Raw genomic sequence first — 16,224 nt, forward strand, 5'->3', positions numbered from 1 at the left:
CTCTGTTACCAATGACATATTTCAAGTTTATTCTCGAATGTCCGTTCACATCAGTGGGACCATACAGTATTTGTCCTTTAGTTTTTGGCTGGATTCACTCAGCATAATATTCTCTAGGTCCATCCATGTTATTACATGGTTCATAAGTTTATCTTGTCTTAAAGCTGCATAATATTCCATCGTATGTATATACCACAGTTTGTTTAGCCACTCTTCTGTTGATGGAGATTTTGGCTGTTTCCATCTCTTTGCAATTGTAAATAATGCTGCTATAAACATTGGTGTACAAATGTCCGTTTGTGTCTTTGCCCTTAAGTCCTTTGAGTAGATACCTAGCAATGGTATTGCTGGGTCGTATGGCAATTCTATATTCAGCTTTTTGAGGAACCGCCAAACTGCCTTCCACAGTGGTTGCACCCTTTGACATTCCCACCAACAGTGGATAAGTGTGCCTCTTTCTCCGCATCCTCTCCAGCACTTGTCATTTTCTGTTTTGTTGATAATGGCCATTCTGGTGGGTGTGAGATGATATCTCATTGTGGTTTTGATTTGCATTTCTCTAATGGCCAGGGACATTGAGCATCTCTTCATGTGCCTCTTGGCCATTTGTATTTCCTCTTCTGAGAGGTGTCTGTTCAAGTCTTTTTCCCATTTTGTAATTGGGTTGGCTGTCTTTTTGTTGTTGAGATGAACAATCTCTTTATAAATTCTGGATACTAGACCTTTATCTGATATATCATTTCCAAATATTGTCTCCCATTGTGAAGGCTGTCTTTCTACTTTCTTGATGAAGTTCTTTGATGCACAAAAGTGTTTAATTTTGAGGAGTTCCCATTTATTTATTTCCTTCTTCAGTGCTCTTGCTTTAGGTTTAAGGTCCATAAAACCACCTCCAGTTGTAAGATCCATAAGATATCTCCCAACATTTTCCTCTAACTGTTTTATGGTCTTAGACCTAATGTTTAGATCTTTGATCCATTTTGAGTTAACTTTTGTATAGGGTGTGAGAGATGGGTCTTCTTTCATTCTTTTGCATATGGATATCCAGTTCTCTAGGCACCATTTATTGAAGAGACTGCTCTGTCCCAGGTGAGTTGGCTTGACTGCCTTATCAAAGATCAAATGTCCATAGATGAGAGGGTCTATATCTGAGCACTCTATTCGATTCCATTGGTCGATATATCTATCTTTATGCCAATACCATGCTGTTTTGACCACTGTGGCTTCATAATATGCCTTAAAGTCAGGCAGCGCGAGACCTCCAGCTTCGTTTTTTTTCCTCAAGATGTTTTTAGCAATTCGGGGCACCCTGCCCTTCCAGATAAATTTGCTTATTGGTTTTTCTATTTCTGAAAAATAAGTTGTTGGGCTTTTGATTGGTATTGCATTGAATCTGTAAATCAATTTAGGTAGGATTGACATCTTAACTATATTTAGTCTTCCAATCCATGAACACGGTATGCCCTTCCATCTATTTAGGTCTTCTGTGATTTCTTTTAGCAGTTTTTTGTAGTTTTCTTTATATAGGTTTTTTGTCTCTTTAGTTAAATTTATTCCTAGGTATTTTATTCTTTTAGTTGCAATTGTAAATGGGATTCGTTTCTTGATTTCCCCCTCAGCTTGTTCATTACTAGTGTATAGAAATGCTACAGATTTTTGAATGTTGATCTTGTAACCTGCTACTTTGCTGTACTCATTTATTAGCTCTAGTAGTTTTGTTGTGGATTTTTCCGGGTTTTCGACGTATAGTATCATATCGTCTGCAAACAGTGATAGTTTTACTTCTTCCTTTCCAATTTTGATGCCTTGTATTTCTTTTTCTTGTCTAATTGCTCTAGAACCTCCAACACAATGTTGAATAATAGTGGTGATAGTGGACATCCTTGTCTTGTTCCTGATCTTAGGGGGAAAGTTTTCAATTTTTCCCCATTGAGGATGATATTAGCTGTGGGTTTTTCATATATTCCCTCTATCATTTTAAGGAAGTTCCCTTGTATTCCTATCTTTTGAAGTGTTTTCAACAGGAAAGGATGTTGAATCTTGTCGAATGCCTTCTCTGCATCAATTGAGATGATCATGTGATTTTTCTGCTTTGATTTGTTGATATGGTGTATTACATTAATTGATTTTCTTATGTTGAACCATCCTTGCATACCTGGGATGAATCCTACTTGGTCATGATGTATAATTCTTTTAATGTGTTGTTGGATACGATTTGCTAGAATTTTATTGAGGATTTTTGCATCTGTATTCATTAGAGAGATTGGTCTGTAGTTTTCTTTTTTTGTAATATCTTTGCCTGGTTTTGGTATGAGGGTGATGTTGGCTTCATAGAATGAATTAGGTAGTTTTCCCTCCACTTCGATTTTTTTTAAGAGTTTGAAGAGAATTGGTACTAATTCTTTCTGGAACATTTGGTAGAATTCACATGTGAAGCCATCTGGTCCTGGACTTTTCTTTTTAGGAAGCTTTTGAATGACTAATTCAATTTCTTTACTTGTGATTGGTTTGTTGAGGTCATCTATGTCTTCTTGAGTCAAAGTTGGTTGTTCATGTCTTTCCAGGAACCCGTCCATTTCCTCTAAATTGTTGTATTTATTAGCGTAAAGTTGTTCATAGTATCCTGTTATTACCTCCTTTATTTCTGTGAGGTCAGTAGTTATGTCTCCTCTTCCATTTCTGATCTTATTTATTTGCATCCTCTCTCTTCTTCTTTTTGTCAATCTTGCTAAGGGCCCATCAATCTTACTGATTTTCTCATAGAACCAGCTTCTGGCCTTATTGATTTTCTCTATTGTTTTCATGTTTTCAATTTCATTTATTTGTGCTCTAATCTTTGTTATTTCTTTCCTTTTGCTTGCTTTGGGGTTAGCTTGCTGTTCTTTCTCCAGTTCTTCCAAATGGATAGTTAATTCCTGAATTTTTGCCTTTTCTTCTTTTCTGATATAGGCATTTAGAGCAATAAATTTCCCTCTTAGCACTGCCTTTGCTGCGTCCCATAAGTTTTGATATGTTGTGTTTTCATTTTCATTCGCCTCGAGGTATTTGCTAATTTCTCTTGCAATTTCTTCTTTGACCCAGTCGTTGTTTAGGAGTGTGTTGTTGAGCCTCCACGTATTTGTGAATTTTCTGGCACTCTGCCTATTATTGATTTCCAACATCATTCCTTTATGGTCCGAGAAAGTGTTGTGTAAGATTTCAATCTTTTTAAATTTGTTGAGACTTGCTTTGTGACCCAGCATATGGTCTATCTTTGAGAATGATCCATGAGCACTTGAGAAAAAGGTGTATCCTGCTGTTGTGGGATGTAATGTCCTATAAATGTCTATTAAGTCTAGTTCATTTATAGTAATATTCAGATTCTCTATTTCTTTGTTGATCCTCTGTCTAGATGTTCTGTCCCTTGATGAGAGTGGTGAGTTGAAGTCTCCAACTATTATGGTATATGAGTCTATTTCCCTTTTCAGTGTTTGCAGTATATTCCTCACGTATTTTGGGGCATTCTGATTCGGTGCGTAAATATTTATGATTGTTATGTCTTCTTGTTTAATTGTTCCTTTTATTAGTATATAGTGTCCTTCTTTGTCTCTTTTAACTGTTTTACATTTGAAGTCTAATTTGTTGGATATTAGTATAGCCACTCCTGCTCTTTTCTGGTTGTTATTTGCATGAAATATCTTTTCCCAACCTTTCACTTTCAACCTATGTTTATCTTTGGGTCTAAGATGTGTTTCCTGTAGACAGCATATAGAAGGATCCTGTTTTTTAATCCATTCTGCCAATCTATGTCTTTTGATTGGGGAATTCAGTCCATTGACATTTAGTGTTATTACTGTTTGGATAATATTTTCCTCTAACATTTTGCCTTTTGTATTATATATATCATATCTGATTTTCCTTCTTTCTACACTCTTTTCCATATCTCTCTCTTCTGTCTTTTTGTATCTGACTCTAGTGCTCCCTTTAGTATTTCTTGCAGAGCTGGTCTCTTGGTCACAAATTCTTTCAGTGACTTTTTGTCTGAGAATGTTTTAATTTCTCCCTCATTTTTGAAGGATAATTTTGCTGGATATAGGAGTCTTGGTTGGCAGTTTTTCTCTTTTAGTATTTTAAATATATCATCCCACTGTCTTCTAGCTTCCATGGTTTCTGCTGAGAAATCTACACAAAGTCTTATTGGGTTTCCCTTGTATGTAATGGATTGTTTTTCTCTTGCTGCTTTCAAGATCTTCTCTTTCTCTTTGACCTCTGACATTCTAACTAGTAAGTGTCTTGGAGAACGCCTATTTGGGTCTAATCTCTTTGGGGTGCGCTGCACTTCTTGGATCTGTAATTTTAGGTCTTTCATGAGAGTTGGGAAATTTTCAGTGATAATTTCTTCCATTAGTTTTTCTCCTCCTTTTCCCTTCTCTTCTCCTTCTGGGACACCCACAACACGTATATTTGTGCGGTTCATGTTGTCCTTGAGTTCCCTGATACCCTGTTCAAATTTTCCCATTCTTTTCCCTATAGTTTCTGTTTCTTTTTGGAATTCAGATGTTCCATCCTCCAAATCACTAATTCTATCTTCTGTCTCTTTAAATCTATCATTGTAGCTATCCATTATTTTTTCTATGTTTGCTACTTTATCCTTCACTTCCATAAGTTCTGCGATTTGTTTTTTCAGTTTTTCTATTTCTTCTTTATGTTCAGCCCATGTCCTCTTCATGTCCTCCCTCAATTTATCGATTTCATTTTTGAAGAGGTTTTCCATTTCTGTTCGTATATTCAGCATTAGTTGTCTCAGCTCTTGTGTCTCATTTGAGCTATTGGTTTGTTCCTTTGACTGAGCCATATTCTCAATCTTTTGAGCGTGGACAGTTATCTTCTGCTGCTGGCGTCTGGGCATTTATTCAGATTTCTCTTGGTGTTGGACCCAGCAAGGTTGTAATATTTTTCTGTGAAATCTCTGGGTTCTGTTTTTCTTATCCTGCCCAGTAGGTGGCGCTCGTGGCACACGTTTGTCTGCGGGTCCCACCAGTAAAAGGTGCTGTGGGACCTTAAACTTTGGAAAACTCTCGCCGTCCTGGGGGTTCGCTAGCCGAAGCGGCTTGAGCCGGCCCGGGGTCCGAACGCAGGGAGGGTGTCCGAACGCAGGGAGGGTTGCTGGTCGCCGCAGCCAGGGAAAGAGCCCGTCCGAATTTCCTAGTCGGCCCTGGGCAACAAGCGTGGCGGGAGGGCGCCAGCGGCAGCGGCCCGCCCGAGAGAGTGCACGTTCCCCGGGAGTCACGGGTTTGGAAGGGGCCTCCCCCACCCGTCACCGTTCTCCGCGGCCTGGGGGTTTCCGATCCAATTCTCTCAGTTGGTCCGGGGGCTGCGCGTGGTGTGGGCGCCAGCCGTCTTTGTTTCAGGGGACCGCCTCTCCAATTCTCCCAGCCGGCCCGGGAAGGGGGAAGGGAGTAACTCCGGCCGCTTCCCGCCCCGCCCGGTAAGGCCCGCGCGCCTCGGCGATCTCACCCGAGCTGCTTCTCTCAGCCAGCCAGCCGTTCCAGGATGGGGTACGCTGTCTTTTTTATCTCTGTTGTGGCTTTGGGCGCTTTCTGTATCGTTTCTACTCCCCTAGTAGGTGTCCTGGAGAAGAAACTAAGATCCGCGCGTCTTACTAAGCCGCCATCTTCCAGGAAGTCCTCGTTGATATTTTTCATTTATTATATTCTAATTGGAGAAGTTGTAGGTTTACAGAAAAAACATCTAGAAAAATATAGATTTCCGACACAAATGCACTGCATTCCCTATTATTAACACTTTTCATTAGTGTGAAAGCTTTATTACAATCAATGAAACAAATATTATTATAATTATTAACTGTAGTCAATGGTTTACATTAGTGTTCACTCTGTTGTACAGTCCTAGCTATAATTTTAAAAAATATATACAACCTCAAATTTCCCCTTTTAACCACATTTAAATAAACAGTTCAGTGGTATTAATTACATTTACAATTGCCATATTACAACAACTACCATCCATAGCCAAAACTTTTCCATCACCCTAAACAGTAACTCTCTACCAATGAAGACTTAACTCCCCATTCCCTACTCCAACCCTGACCTCTAATAACTTGTTTTCTAGTTTCTGGCTCTATCACTTTGCTTAATTTAATTATTTCACTTCAGTGAGATTATAGAAAAACTTTCTCTTTTGTATCTGGCTTATTTTACTCAATATGGTATATTGAGTAAAATATGGTTTTTATTTTACTCAATATTTTTACTCAATATTTTACTCAATATTTTTTACTTCAAGGTTCATCCATGTTGTTGCATGAATCAGAACTTCCTTCTTTTTACAGCTGAATAATATTTCATTGTGTATGTGTGTGTGTATACACTCATATATATATAAGTATATACACACATACCACATTTTGCTTATATATTCATCTGTTGATGGACACGTGTTGCTTCTACCTTTTGGCAATCATGAATAATGCTGTTTTTAAAAATATACTCATATTAAGGTATTTTATCTTTCTGACATAAAACACAATAAAATTCATGTAATAATCTTTTTTTTTTTTCCAGAAGCATGCTTTATTACCTTTACTGGTTTTAGGAGATAATCAATGGAGCAATTCATTTTTGGTAACAGCTGTCACAAAAGAAACAAAGTCTTTCATCGCTTTAATGCTTAATTCTTTGCCATAATATATTTCATTTAATATGCACTTTAAAATCGATTTGAGAAACAACTTTATAGAAATGATTTTGCTTTTGAGTACTTTTCCTAAATAGTAATCAGTGTATTCCCTAATTGACTGGGGCTGCATTCATTGGCCCTAAATCTCATTATGACAATATATTGACTGACATCAATGGTTTTAGTCTGAAAAAGTGAAGGGATCAGACAATCTGTCAGATTTTAAACTAAAGATTTTTATTGCAAGAGCTCTAGTTTTGCTAGGATTGCCACCCTCCAGCTAAGATGTTAGACATCAAGAACTTAAAATTCATACTGACCTTTCTTGTTTCATAAGCTGAGAAAAGCAGCTGCCAAGCAGAATTCTTATGACAAGTTCTTGTCAAATTCTCAGCACTGAAGCAATCGGTGAACTATCTGAGAGAAGCAGGATTTAGAAAAATTTAGTAAACAGGAGTCAGAAAGCTTTCAGAAGTGAAATTATTATCTTGGGTAGATTTAGGGTTGAAGTGCCCCATGGTACATTCTCGCTAAATTTCCTACATCTGGAAGAAATATTCCCTTATGTTTATTGGGAACAAAAGTTTTCTCCCTTATTCCTTAGGTAAAAATTACCTCTACTCATCCTTTTTTGAGAGAACTAAATAACATCACTTTCCTTTGCAAAGAGAAATCAAAGTATATGATTGTTCTCTACATTTTCATTTTGTCTGTGAAGACATCAGAATCACCAGTGGTTATTTGGTTTTCAAATGCATTGGCAATGTCTTTGAAGCAAGATGACCCTAAGTGTTCTCTCTCAAATGAGAAATAGCTGAACTTGAATCATCTTGTAGGACAGATGGAGGATAAATCAGCCACTTGGTAGAAGCTTTTTAAGGTCTGTGATTATCTCAGCATACTAACCAGTATCCTAAAAGTCCAAAGGAGTTAATGTGCTTTGGAAATCTTTATTTCAGGCCCAGGGAACTGAGAATTACAAGATATACTGGCTCCTTGAAATAAACCTTCCTGCATTTTATTCATTTCTCTAGAGCTGATGGCTAGACCAATTTAGTGGGTCTAGTCTGACTAGGGACTGCGTCCCTTCATTCTGTTCTTTCTGATTGAAAGGCTTTTTCTCTTCATCCTTCCTTATCCTTCTACTTCTGCGCCTGTCAAAACTCTTATCCTTTATTACCCCAGAACTGAGCACACCCGAATTTTTTTTAATTTCTTTGAAATTCCATTCACTTAATCGTAATGGTCCTTACTTCCTTCTTCCCTTCAACTTCACATTAGACGGCTGGAAAACCATCTCTGTGACTTGTAAATCTTAATGACCAGCTTTGGCCAACTGCTTACCCAACATCTCTATGAGACTATCTGATAGGAAATTTCAATTTAAATATGGCCCAAACAGTATCTTTTATTTTCTAACCCTCTCCTACTCTCCCCAGTTTCCCTTCATAGTAAACAGTACCCCATCTACCCAATTACTCAAAAATAAATTTCTATTTGATTCCTCTATTTTCTTCATCCTTATGCTCAATCTATCAGTAAATACTCTAGCACAAAGATGTTTCATAATTCTATCCCCTTCTCTCCAGCTCCATCACTATTGGTTCCATAAAGGTATTAAAAAAAACATTCACCTAGATTTCTGGAGGAGTTTCAATATACCAGAAATGGATTGGCTTCTACAAAGGGGATTTATTAGGTTACAAATTTACAGGTCTAAGGCCATGAAAATGTCTGAATTAAGGCATCAACAAGAGGCTACCTTCACTGGAGAAAGGCTGATGGTATTCAGGGTTCTCCTGTTACATGGGAAAGCACCTGACAATGTCTGTGGTCCCTTGCTCTCAGCCTCTGTTTCCAGTGGCTTTCTCTCTGAGCATCTGTGGGTCCTTGCATTCTTGTCTGAGGACACTTCCCTGAGCTCTGTATCCTGTGGGTCTCTTCTCAGCATCTCCAGTGTGTCTCTGTCCCTCTGAGTCCTTCACTTGGTTTCATCTCTCTGCTTTCTCTATCAGCTCTCTCCAAAATGTCTCTGGTCATTCCTTTTCTCTCTCTAAATGTTCCTGACTCTTTCTTATAAAGGGCTTCTGGAAAGGATTATGACCCATCTTCACTTGGATGAGTCACATCTCCATGGAAACAACCTAATCAAAAGGTTCCACCCAACAATAGGTCAGTACCTACAAGAATGGATTAAAATAACATGGCTTTTCTGGGGTACATAAGAGTTTCAAATAAGCACAAAGTTAAATAATTCCAGGTATTTCCTTCTGCCTATTCTAAAACACTAGAAAAGAAATATCTATATAATGAATCAGTAATCATAATCACTCAAGTTCTAACTTCTCATTTGTAACTCCTCCCTCTCATTAACCATTCTCTTAATCTTCAGGGATATCTGGGCAATGGCCATTCTAATTTCTTCATGTTGAGAAAGGGTGTAGACATTATGGGGCAGAGGAATGAAACTGGTTGATGTTCTTGGAGACACTGGTACCTCTGGATTTCAGGGCTTATCTGGCATAGGAACAATCTGGAGGCTTTAAGTTTCTGAAAAAATAGACTTAATAAGTAAAAATTTTATAGAGTATTAGATAAAGACCAGAGAACTTTATTCTTTAAAGTGTCCAGTAAGACTATTGGTTGTGGCTTGGCATATTGTGTCAATCTGCAATATCTGGCTGAAGCTTGCATAAAAGTAACCTCCAGAATGACTTCTTGACTCTATCTGAAATCTCTTAGCTGCTGAAACTTTATTTTGTTTCATTTCTTTTCCCTGATTTGGTCTAGAAGGCATTGCCAATTTCATGATACTAGGGCCAGACTCATCCCTGGGAGTCATGTTCCACATAATGGGGAGATCAGTGAGTTTATTAGCAGGGTTTGACCTAGAGAGAGGTCATATTGAGCAACAAAAGAGGTTCTCTGGGGGTGACAATTAGGCATAATTATAAGTAGGCTTAGCCTTGCCACCACAAAAAAACAAGTTTCATAAGGACAAACCTCAAGATCGAGGGCTTGGCTTATTCAGTTGGGAGTACCTAATGTTTGCAAGCATATCAGGAATTCCCTACGTGGAGAAGTTTAATAATTCCACATTGTTTTCTCCATTCTCTCAAGGGATTTTGCAAATGCTTTTTTAATTCTCTACCCAAAATACTCTGTAATCTATCAGGGTATTACATTAACCTGTACAGAATAAGTCTCATTCCCTATTCTAGGTTCCATGTAATTAGTTTGTGTAAATAAACTGACAGACAGGTTTAATTAGATAGTGTGCTACAGAGAATTTAAATTTTGGGCAAAATAAACACCTCTTCCTATGGTCTCACACAAAAGTTAAAGTTTTAAAATACACACAATATCAACTTTTACCCTAGATTCTGATTTGCTTTAGTCACAACCAGATCAGCTCTACTCGAAGTTTAATCTCTTATTCAGTTTCTTTAATAGATGCTGTATGGAGTAATGCTGACTTTCAGAGCTGGAGAAATCTAACAAGTCTTTCATGTCACACAGAAACCCAAAGTTTCAGGGAACTATCAGATTATACACAAAGAGCACAGCATCTCAGAATTTAGAGATAACAGTTAAAACTCAGTAATAAATATGACTGCCCTAAGAGTTTACAGTCTAGCCTCTAATTTTCACACATTATCATGCTATTCATTTCCAAACCTTTACAATGAGCCTTATTGAATATTCTGCACTCCTTAATCATCAACTGTCTTTGGGTTTGTTTTTGAAGTTTTCTTTTTCCAAGAAGTTTGTCCATTTCTAAGTTTTCAGTTGGTTGGTATAAAGTTGTTTTTGTCTTTTTAATGTCTGCAGGATGTATAATCATACCTTACCTTCATTCTTAACACTGACAATTTGGGTTTCATCTCTTTTCTCTTGATTGGTCTTGCTAGGGATTTATCAATTTTATTAATCTTCTCAAAGAACCATATTTTGGCTCGGTAAATTTTCTATATTATTTGTTTTCTACTTTGTTGATTTATGCTTTTATATTTAATATTGCTTTCCTTATACTTGCTTGTTTTTAATATGTTCATCCTTTTCTGATTTCTTAACCTAACACCATTGATTTTACACATAGCATTTAAAGCCATGCATTTCTCCTAAGCATTGTTTCAGCTGTATCATACAAATTTTAGAACACTATATTTTCATTATAATTCAGTTGAAAAATATTGCCAGTTCCCTTATAATTTTTCCTTTTGCCCACCAGGTTTATTTAAAACTGAATTGATTGATTTTAAATATTTGGAGCTTTTCTAGATATCTTATTGTTGTTAATTTCTAATTTAAGTCTTTTGTGGTCAGAATACATACTCTATAATGTTTTTAATCTTCTGAAATTTATTTAGACTTGTTTTATGGTCCAGTTTATCTTGCTCAACGTTCCATGTGCTCCTAAGAAAGGATGTGAATACTACTGCTGTTGTTGGGCTTAGCGTCCTAGAAATATTAATTAGGTCTTAGAGGTTGATATTGCTGCTCAGCTCTTCCGTATTCTTCATGATTTTTTGTCTAAATGTTCTATAAATTACTGAGTCATATTAAAATATCTAACTATGATTATGGATTGTCTATTTCACTACTTAAAGTGATCAGATTTTGTATAATGTATTTTTAAATTTTGTTATTAAATATACTTGTTTATGATTGCTATGCCTTTCTGATGAATTGACCTTTTTAATCTTCATTAAATGTTCCTCTTCAACTCTGGTAATACTCTTTGAATTAAAGTCCATTTTGTCTGACACTCATCTAGTTATCTCAGCTTTCTTGTGCTTATGTTTATGTGGTATATTTTTTCATCTTTTCATTTCAATCTGGGTATATTTTATATAAAGTGCATGTCTTCTAGACAGCACATAATTGGGTCTTTTAAAAAATTTATTCTGAAAACTTCTGCCTTTCAATTACAGTGTTATCCCATTTGTATTTAATGAACTTATTGATATCACTGGATTTATGCTTACCACTTTGCTATTTGTTTTCTAATTTTTTATTCCTTCTCTCTGGCTTTCTTTTGGGCTAATCAAATATTGTTTAGTGTTCGATTTTAATTCATCTCTAGCTTTTTCACCTTATCTCTTTGTACTATATTTTTGGTGCTTTTTTCAGAATATATACCAGATATACATATACATATTTATATATATATAAAGTTGGAAATAACCAAAGTTTCTCACATGAGTGTATTATTTGAGCATAGTGTGGTGACCATTAAAATTCAACCTTTAAAAATGATACTGCACATTATAAGACAGAAAACATCACAGCATGTTAAGGCAACAACCAGATTACTACATGCTATCAAAATATTTCATTTGCAGGTATATATTTCTCTTTCTCTCTCTCTCTCTATATATATATGTATATATATATACACACACATACATACACATATATATATATATAATAGCACATATCATATATATGATATTTACAACTACAACCAACTTTTAAGAAGTGCTGATCCTGCTACATGACAGGACTTTTTATTCTCTTCAGAACCTTCATGACTTTTGCTTTGTGAAGGAAAGATTTGAACTGAGGAATCCTCAGTTGTTCTGCATAAGAAAATAAGACGACTTTTTTTTGGCTGTTTATTCTGATAATAAGGAAGAAGAAGAGAAGGTTTGAGCAAAATGTCAGCGAAGCCTATGTGGCAGAATCTTTTAGCAAGATAAATACCAAATGCAGAATTTTAACATATTTGCATTGCTATAGTACACACCACTCTATGCCTTACCTGTACCCCTACAATCTCTGTCTCACATACAAATGCATTGAATAGGTGGTTTTAGAGGCATTTAACCAAAAGTGCTGAGCCTCAAATCAACCCAGTTTTAGATTTAGGAAACAACTAAAAATTAAGGAGAAGAAAGTCTCCCAGCTGGTGTCTATATATGCATTTATATAATTTAAATATAACTGTGTATGGATTTTTTTTTTCTTTTTTGCGTGGGCAGGCACCAGGAAATGAACCCGGGCCTCCGGCATGGCAGGCGAGAACTCCACCTGCTGAGCCACCATGGCCCGCCCACTGTGTATGGTTTTTAAGAATGTAAAGTCATTCACCAAAATCTTAATATTTGCTATCTTTATGTGGTAGAATTATGATTGATCTCTAGTTTTTGTCTTTTTATTTGTATATTACAAATTTCCTACTTAAAAATAAATTATTGTAGCCACGCTTCCATTTATGGTCAAAGTGAAACAAAAGGGACTGGATTTACCTTTCCACCTGAAGCAACTACAAAACAGATTATATGAAAACATTTTTCAAACATTGGAAATCCATCACACAGCACAGTGATCCCTGAGAAAGGGAAATAAACCAACCCTAAACTGCTCAGTTGCTACCTGGGATCAGATTCCAGCCTATAGCATAGGAAGAGGGAACTCAGGAGACCCATAATCTCCCTGAGATGAGGACACAATCAAGAGCTCAAGGAGCCAAAATAGCTAAGGTTTGCAGAACCAGAGAGAAGAGCTGCACAGAATAGAGCTTAGAGATGTGAAGAGGATGGTAACCAAGGCTGGGGAAAGAGCCTTCTGAAAGGAATAGAGGGAATAATCCTTGAAACTCACACAGGGGCAGGAATAGTTTGCGTTTCCATCAGAAAGAATGGAAAACCTTGAAATTCATAGGGCATCAAGTAGAGTATTCAGAAGGCTAAAGGTCACCCTGGCCATTCCTAACAAAATTTAAAAGCAAGCTTTGTCTTAGAACATTTGATATGAAAAACCCACAACTAACATCATACTCATGGTGAAATACTGAAAACTTTCCCTCTAAAATCAACAAGACAAGTATGCCCACTGTCATGACAGCTATTCAAAATTGTGCTAGAAGTTCTAACTAGACCAATTAGACAAGAAAATGAAAGAAAAGGCATGTAAATTGGAAAGGCAACATAAAATTGTCACTATTTGCTGATGACATGATCCTATATTTAGAAAATCCTGAAATACAACAAAGCTACTTGAGCTAATAAACAAGTTCATCAAAGTGGCAAGATGCAAGATCAAAATACAAAAATCAATGGTGTTTCTATACACTAGTAATGAGCTACTGGGGGAGGTAATAAAGAAAAAAATTCCATTTGCAATAGCAACTAAAAGAATCAAATACTTACGAATAAATTTAACCAAGGATGTAAAGGATTTGTTTACAGAAAACTACAAAACATTGTTAAATGAAATCAAAGAAGACCTAAATAAATGGAAAGACATTCCATGTTCATGGATTGGAAGGCTAAATATCATTAAGATGTCAATTCTACCCAAATTGACCTATATATTCAATGTAATCCCAACCAAAATTCCAACAAACAATTTTGCAGAAATGGAAAAACTAATTATCAGTTTTATTTGGAAGGGTAACAGGCATTAAGTAGCTAAAAATATTTTGAAAAGGAAGAATGCAGTAGGTGGTATCATGTTTCCTGACTTTAAAGCATATTAAAAGCCACAGTTGTCAAAACAGTATGGTACTAGCATAAAGATAGACATATTGATCAATGGAATTGAATTGGGAGCTTAGAAATAGATCCTGTGATCCAAAGTCAATTGATTTCTGATAAGGCTCCAAGCCCACTCAACTGGGACAGAACAGTCTCTTCAATAAATTGTGTGGGATAACTGAATATCCATAACCAAAAGAGTGAAATTAACTCACCTCTACAAAAATTAACTCAAAATGCATCAAAGCCCTATAAGGTCCTATAATGAATAATACCAGAAAACTCCTGGAAGAAAATGTAGGGAAACATCTCCAAAATCTAGTGATAAGTGGTAGCTTCTTAGAATTTACACCCAAAGCACAAGTGTTACTCAGACAAAGGTGGTAGATTCTTTTGTCCAATGTACTCAATTCTTAAGATGCTGGAGTTTCAACAACAGAAAACTTCATTGCTAGGCACAAAGCAGGAGATCAGATGACCTAATGGCTCAAAAATCTGTCTTGCCAAGCTGCAGTAATTCTGATAGTTTTATTAAAAGATGGGCAGATTTTAGAATTAGGAGCGTAATGGCCCCAGATGATAGAATTAGAGGTGATTTTATTATTGAGCATGCACAGATTGATTACATGCTTAGTCACAGAACGTATGTAAGAAAATGAACATGGTGGCCTTGATATTATGATGGGTGTGATTTTTAGTATTATAAAGAGGTATAGGTGACCTATAGATTAATAAGCTATTGCACATGAAAGGCAGGCCCATTTTGTTTATCTCTAGTTTTAGTTATCAACATCACTTTGGATTTGGGTAGGTTAGTTCTGAGTTGACACAAGGCCCTTCGTTAAGAAACATTAGGGGCTGTCTTTAGTGATCACAAGACTCTAAAATTGAAAAACTGGATAAGTGGGTACAAGTGAAGATTAATCACAAGGTTTTTACAGTTACAAGGGCACAAGATAAAGGTTATAAATCATTATCAGGGATCAAGTGCAGCAGGATTACAGTTTAAAGTTTTCAGGTATTTCCCTCTGGCTAATATACCCGAAAGTAAAAAGAAATATCTGTATAATAATTCAGTAATCATAATCATCCCTTAAATTCTGATTTCTCAGTTAACAAGCAACAAAAGAAAAAATGGATAAATGGGAACTCCTCAAAATTGAATACTTCAGTGCTTTGACTTTGTCAAAAGGGTGAAAAGGCAACCAACTCAATGGGAAAAAATATTTTTCCTGATACTGATAAGGATTTGATATCTAAAATATGTAAAGAAATATTAAAATTCAGCAATAAAAAGACCAAAAAAAGTGGGCAAGAGACAAGAATAGACATTTTTCTGAAGAGGAAATATAAATGGCTAGAAAGGCTGTGAAGTGATGCTCAGTTTCAACTAGCTATTAGGAAAATGCAAATCGAAAGTACAATGAGATATCATCTCACACCTAGTAGAAGGACTGCTATTAAACAGACAGGAAAGTACAAGTGTTGGAGAGGATGTAGAGAAATTTGCAACACTTATTCACTGAAGATGGGAATGTAAAATGGTACAGCTACTGTGGAGAACAGTTTGATGGCTCCTAAGGAAGCTAAGTATAGAGTTGTCTTACAACCTGACAGTCCCACTACTCAGGATATCTGAAAGCAGAGACACAAACAGATATCTACAGACCAATGTTCATAGCAGCATTATTCACAATTGCTAAAAGATGGAAACAACCCAAGTGTCCATCAACAGACAAATGGATAAACAAAATGTGGTATACCATAAAATGGAAACTTATTCAGTGATAAAAAGGAATGAAGTCCTGAAGCACTCAATAACACGTATAAACTTTGAAGACATCATGTGAAATAAGTCAGACACAAAAGGACAAATATTGTATGATCTCATTGATATGAACTAATTATAATATATAAGCTCACTGACATAAAATAGGTTTCCAGGACATAGAATGAGAGTGACTCTTAAACTGGCCATCACATTTTTTTGAAATGGACTTCTAAATCAACTTATCATACAAATGAAATACAATTAATACTTAATAAATGCTTCAGATGCACCTTA

General features: G+C 36.2%; 1 long non-coding RNA gene across 1 annotated transcript; it reads right to left on the reverse strand.

Moving 5' to 3' along the window:
• Window positions 1–6,550: 6,550 nt before the first annotated feature.
• LOC143648561 (uncharacterized) lies at window positions 6,551–8,801 on the reverse strand. The gene is made up of 3 exons (XR_013158630.1): window positions 8,441–8,801; window positions 6,999–7,095; window positions 6,551–6,630 (listed from the first exon to the last, which is right to left on the reverse strand). It is a non-coding gene; the product is annotated as an uncharacterized LOC143648561 (long non-coding RNA).
• Window positions 8,802–16,224: the final 7,423 nt, after the last annotated feature.

Source organism: Tamandua tetradactyla, chromosome 10, assembly GCF_023851605.1.
Source record: "Tamandua tetradactyla isolate mTamTet1 chromosome 10, mTamTet1.pri, whole genome shotgun sequence".
Taxonomy (NCBI): domain Eukaryota; kingdom Metazoa; phylum Chordata; class Mammalia; order Pilosa; family Myrmecophagidae; genus Tamandua; species Tamandua tetradactyla.